Genomic DNA, 6,238 nt, shown 5'->3' on the forward strand with positions numbered 1-6,238 from the left:
GCTCTCACTGCCCCCAGAGCCCGGTTTAAACTCAGACTAGAGCTCAAATTCACCTGGGCTTTGCTGTGGGGACTGCCCTGCTGCTCCTCACCTGCAGATTGCTTTTTTCCAGGTTAATCCTGGGCTTTCTCCATCGCTGGAGCACAAGCTGCATCCGTGCTCCCCGTGCCTCAGTTTCCCCAGCAGCCCCAATCCTGCCTGGATTCCTGCCCTGCCTGGGTGCTCCTGTGAGGATTAATAATTAACAATGAGATTTTTAAATCCGGGCCGAGTTCAGAGCCTTGTTCCGGGCTGCTGCAGAAATCAAAGGAGGCACGAGGTAATTGTAAATCATTTTCAGGAAGTTGTTTCATGCCTTTGGTGGAAAGATGTGTGGAAGGGGAAAGTATTAAATGCTTTCCATTCATCCACTCTTTGCTGAGATTTTGAGTCCAATATTTAGATCACCTTCTGATTATTAGTGCAAATATTTGCTCTTTGTTTATTATTCTGCACATCTCCAAGATGGGAGAGGCTGGGAGGGAGGAAGGGCTGGGGAGAGGGGCAGATGGGAATTATTAAATAGGTAAATAAAAGGCCAGTCAGCAGTGAATCACTCCAGATCCCAGCCTGGAAAGGTCCCTGAGCTGGGGAACCCTTTCCTTGAGCACAAGGGGGCTGGAGTGGAGGGCACAGCGGGATTGGGATCGGGATTTGTACCTGATCCTGATTTTTAAGCTGCAAGGTTCTGTGTGATGGGATAAACCCCGTGATCCTGGGGCTTTCCCAGGTATCATTTTCAGGGCCTAAGCTGCTCCCCCCGGTGCTGCCTTCATCTGAAATTCCTTTCTTGACTGATCTACCCCAGGTATCTGCACTGTCTCTTTATATATATATTATTTTTATACTCTCTGTGTATAGTATATATGTATACACTCTACACCTATGTCCATGCACACTATATCCATATCTACACCACATAATTGGAGCTTCAGAAGTTCCTTTTCAAAAGAGCCAAGCCAAAACAGCCCCCAAACCCCACACAGCCCTGCCATGGAGCATCTGCTGTCCCCTCCCCAAGTTCCTCCCTGAAGAATGGATGAAGAGCAAGAGTTGCCCCATGGTTTGGATGAAATGATGTCTCTTTATTAGGTCTCTCTTCTAGGGAAACAATTTATTAGCCACAAGAATGTTGTGTTATGCTACCTCCTCCTTTTTGCCTGGGAATTTACAGCTCACACACTGCACCAGCACATAAATCCAGTTTTATTTCTCAGTTTATTCACCTGGAACTAAGTGGATTAAATTTTTTTTTCTTTTTTTTTTTTAAGGAGACCAGCACTGCATTTCCAACCAGCACCACTGCAAACAACAAGCAGCCAAATTAGAGGTGGCTGTGGCCCTGCAGTCTCTTTCTACTCCAAACTTTCATGCTCGCCGAGCTTAATGGCGATTTTTTTTCTTTTTTCCTCCTTCCCCCTTTAATTTTACCTTTAATGACCCTCTTAATAAACCAGGATTGATTAGAATTTGGCTTTAAGAGATGAAAGGGCCCTGCAATTATCTACTTGTATATGCCCTTCAGTAAACTACCTTGTCTGCCCCTCTCCCACCTCCCCTTCTTCAGAAGACTTTCCCAGGTCCCTCTTGGCTGCGGTTGAACGATGTTGGCTCATGTCCATGCTGCAACAAAGACCTGGCATTCCAGCTGTCTGCTTCTAATCTCCAGTGTCAGCTCTTGTTAATGTTTCAGCATGAAATCAGAGGGGGCAAAGCTGCATGGAATATTAAAACCATGATCAGAATTCCGCTGAAATGCTGATAGTCTGCGAGAGCGCCATTAGGAGGGCCGGCAAATCGCTGCCTGGAGTTGAATAAAAATAAAAAAAAAAAGGAAAAAGGGGGGAAAAAATAGAAAAGAAAAGATTTCCATCCACGGGGGGAAGTACAATCAGTGAATCACCGGGCTAAATTAGCATTTTTTCAATTGGGGATCGAAGTTGATTTATTGTTCTACACAACATTAATGTAACTGTGTGCTTGACCTGTTAAGGCAGCTAATTTTTCATTCAAATGGGTCCTTTCTGTATGCAAAAAGGTTGTAATCATATTTCAACTTTGCAAAGTGATCAGGGAAGTACTGGACTGTTTCAAAATTGTCTTAAGGAGTCTCTCTTCCCTCCCTCCCTCCCTCTGCCCCTTCCCCCTCCCTTCTGCCTAGTGGTCAAGGGCAAGCAGTTTGGGGTTTTTTTTCCCTTAAAAAAAAAAGCTGTCTCAAGTAATAAGCTTAATTGTCATTTGACTTGAGCTGTTTTACACCACTTTGACCATGTAAAAAAAGCATCGGAGTGGGTGTAAATATCACAGCCCCAAGCCCTGCAACAGGAGCTGAGTGTACAGGGAGGGTCTGTCCCATTAAGAACTGCAGGGTTTGCCTGAAAATGGGGGATTTTTATCCTTCCACTTTTGTTTTTCTCACCATGCTGAGCAAAATGTTGACTGCAGACAACTTGTATATTCTGTAGATATTTGAAAAAAATATAAAAAACTCTGAATTTTTGGGAGAAGAATGAGGAATTATGAGAAATGAGGGCTGAGCAAGGGGACCAACACAAGGCTGGGTACAGAAGGAGCAGGGCAGCAATTCCTGCTGCTTTTATTCGACTTTGCACCATCTCTGCACGGGCAGAGTTGGCGTTTTCCAGCTCCCAGTTTGTTTTGCAGATGGAAGGGATGACTTACTGGAAGTGACGCTGCCTGGGAGAAAGCGCTGCTGGTGCTGACTCTGGAGAAAAATGAAGCTGTCCAGGAGCAAATTTCGTTCTCTGCTCTGAAAGGCCGCTCTGTTTTGTCATTTCCAGTCTGGGGAGGAGGCAGGGATGGGGGGTTTAAAGGCAGAAATCCAGTCTGGGTGAGGAACCTGCTGAGGCTGCTCCTTCTGGAGGAGGGTGAGGAGCTGCAGATGGGACCCCTGCCCACCTGAGCCCGGTTTGTTTCCTGTTCTGTGCCCACCCCAAGCCCCATCACCCCCAACTGTTGCTGCCTGCTCTGCCCCAACCTGGGAACAGCCTCTGTCCCCAGTGGCACTGCCCAGATGACAACAGCCAGCACCCAGAGCTGCTCCCCCAGCACAGGAAGATAATATACATTTCCAATTAGTGCCACACATTCTGGTCATGTTCTCCTTTTACTCCCTAACTATCTTTGTTTTGCTCCAGAGCTGCTCGGTCGTTAATGAAATCCTGCAGTTCTGCTAATCCTGGGTACAATGCAGCTTTTCTCTGCCAGGCTATCCCTGACATAAAACTACAGTTACCCAAGCTCCCCACCACATTAAGATTCGTTGTCATTTGCCTTTCATTACATACCTGATGTAGCACAGTAGCAGTCAAATGTCCTTGGCAGGCAAAGCAAAGTATTTAATTGTATTAGTTTCTGCTGGCCCTGCCTTAAGAACATTTTTTTTTTTTTTTTGCCATGGGAGGAAAGGAAAAAAAATTAAAAAAAAAAATCCCATATCATGGAAACTTTCTATTTCTGTTGGATGTAAATGGAATTATACTTTTGCAAGCCCTGCTGCAGCCCCCTCCCCAGCAGCACTGCATTGCCAGTGCCATATGAAATGCCTCTCTGGCGAGGAGAACAATGAGGCATTCATCAAAGGCAAGCAGTGATTAGATGTTTTTCATTTTCAGAACTTTAGGAGATAAATAGGGGCCCTGTTCCTCCATTTGATGTACAGTACTGGTGGGATTCAATTAATCTCTGCTGATAAATTCCAAATTTCTGCAAGAGCCTTTCTGAGGGGGGAAGAGTAGCTCACAGAACGGTGGCTTCAGTTCCTCAGAATGGGGGTGCTGGATTTCAATAAATAAATATATTAAAGAGGGCTGGGATGGCCATGGGGCCTGGAGCAGGGCTGGGAAGCTGTACAGCTCCCTCCTTGCTTTTTCCCAGTGTTTTCCTTCAGAAAAAAAAAATTATATTGGATGGAATAGGCAGCAAAACATTAAATCTTATGTTTCAAGAGGTCTGAACTCTGAGCCTGAATTTCCTGTGGAGGTTTTGAGTCTCTTGGTGTGTTTGTGCCCAGTTCTGTTAAACCTCATCATTTTCTCTTGCATCAAGATGCTGGGGAAGTTTTGGTTTAAAACCCTTCTGAAACCCTCGAGTGCCATGGGGTTAAAATACTCAAGTACCTTGGGGTTAAAATACTCAAGTACCTTGGGGTTAAAACACTCAAGTACCTCGGGGTTAAGCAGTGCAGAATTCTCTACAGGTAAACACAATTATCAAGTTGAATTTCTCCAGTTTTCATCTGAATATGCAGAATTCCAGCCAAGGCAGGGTAAATCCTGTGAAAAACGAGTGGCTGAGAGCACAGCCGTGCGTGTGTGTCCCAAAAGCTGTCCCTGCAATTGATAATAATTCACCCATTGATGATTTTATTAATCAGATTGATGAGTGAGCAGGTCTCCAGCCCCGAGCCAGCTCCTCCCTGCTGCAGCAAATGGAGGATATTGATGGAGCAGGTCTGTGCTGCTGCACCAAGAAAATAGGTCAGGTTTGATCAATACAGAGCTGCTTTCAGGAGGGCTGCATCTACTTTGCAGAAATGAAGCAGCTCAATTAAAAGGAATAAATAAGGTGGGGAGCTATCAGGCTTCATTTAGGGCTGAGATAAAGCAGGAATGAGCTCGGTGCTGGCAGCGTTGTGGGAGTGCTCTGGAGGTGCTGCCCCTCAAAAAGGTTCCTGACTGATGTCACAGGGAATTCAGGTGACACCCGAGCTGGTGGAGCCCTCTGGGGGGGTTTAAACTCTTTAGAGCTCAGCTCAGCACAATCCCAAACTTGTAATGTCGTGCACACATTTTAACAGATCTGCCTGAAATCTCCACGAGCCCTTCTGGGTCTGTTTGTGGTTTTTATCACGGTCATGTTTCACTGCTAGGATTTATAATCTGCCTTTCCTTGTGATTATTCTGCACTAAAACCACACTCTGGGTGTTTTGCTGCAGCACCAGCAGCCATTTATTTAGGGTGGCACAAAATGGGAAGCCAAAAGACGTAAAAAATGGTGTTCATTAGGGTTTGATCCTGCTCCCTTTCACCTCTCTGGTTTTCCCAGAGCAGAGCCAGATCCTGATCAAACACAGAGGAAAAGATGGGAATTTATGCTCAAATCCTGCACTCATTTTCCAGAGCAGCACCGCGAAAAAATTAAGGGACGAGTGGCAGCTGTACCTGTGAGAAAAGAAATGGGTTTGGCACAAATTTTCATCTTTGTTTTTGAAAGATGCAGCAGCTCCTTTGTCGTGCCCGGGGTTGATGTCAGCCTTGGTGGGGTCAACAGGAATCTCTCCAATTTTTTCAAGGGCTTTGGATCAAATCTAAAGCCAAACTGCTCATAAAAAGTCAAGAGCAAGACATAGATTTGGGGAGGTCATTGGGTGAAAAAAGTGGATTTTTTTTGCATTTCTGCTGGTTTTATCAGGTGCTTTCTGAATGCAGCTCAGCCTGTGTTATCTACAAGATTTGATGTCACTGCAGTATCTCAAGCTGCACTGATAACAGGATCTCACAATGGATTCTTAAAACATGGAGAGAGTTTGGGAAGGTTTAGGCTCTGGATTAACTGAGTGGAAAATGTCTTTCATTGGAGCTACAGATGGCTCACAACACAGGGGAGGAATCTGGAGGAAAAAATCAGAACCTCTTTGTCTTTTCAACTTCATTAGGTTTTCCAAAGCTCTGAGCAAGATTGTTCATGAAATGAGAGGAGAGATGGAGAATTATGAGTTTTCACACTCCCTCATTTGTTTTCATCTCCTCTTTTCCCTAACAGAAAGCATTAAATGCATTTCTCATTCGAAAAAATATGAGTGTGGGGGGGGGGAATTGCAAGCCTTTTGTGGTTTTGCCACCCATACAAGCTGCTGATACTTGAAGATCTAGCTGGCAAAGGAAATGAAAATATTTTAGACTCAGTCTGAACCTGAGGCGGTGGAAAGGAGCAATTTGATGATGATTCTGCCTTGTTTGGGTTTTCTCCATGAGGTTCTGCCTGTGAGGAGTTGGATTCCTGACGTGCTAGGGTGGGGCTGGAGTGTCCCTTCTGTCCCAGGGTGGGGCTGGAGAGTCCCTGCTGTCCCAGGGACACGGTGACAGGTTGTGTTCCATCAGGGCTCTCACCAAAACCCAAATCACAACGTTCTGCTGACTGTCCTGCCAGTCCCAGGGGGCTGGGGGAGAGCTGGGG

At 45.5% G+C, this 6,238-nt stretch overlaps 1 long non-coding RNA gene across 1 annotated transcript; it reads right to left on the bottom strand.

The window, feature by feature from the left end:
• Positions 1 to 1,018: 1,018 nt before the first annotated feature.
• On the bottom strand, positions 1,019 to 3,418 carry LOC132338035 (uncharacterized). Its single transcript, XR_009489340.1, has 3 exons — positions 3,348 to 3,418; positions 2,722 to 2,841; positions 1,019 to 1,843 (listed from the first exon to the last, which is right to left on the bottom strand). It is a non-coding gene; the product is annotated as an uncharacterized LOC132338035 (long non-coding RNA).
• Between the last annotated feature and the right edge of the window lie 2,820 nt (positions 3,419 to 6,238).

The sequence above is a fragment of the Haemorhous mexicanus genome, chromosome 24, assembly GCF_027477595.1.
Source record: "Haemorhous mexicanus isolate bHaeMex1 chromosome 24, bHaeMex1.pri, whole genome shotgun sequence".
Classification (NCBI taxonomy): domain Eukaryota; kingdom Metazoa; phylum Chordata; class Aves; order Passeriformes; family Fringillidae; genus Haemorhous; species Haemorhous mexicanus.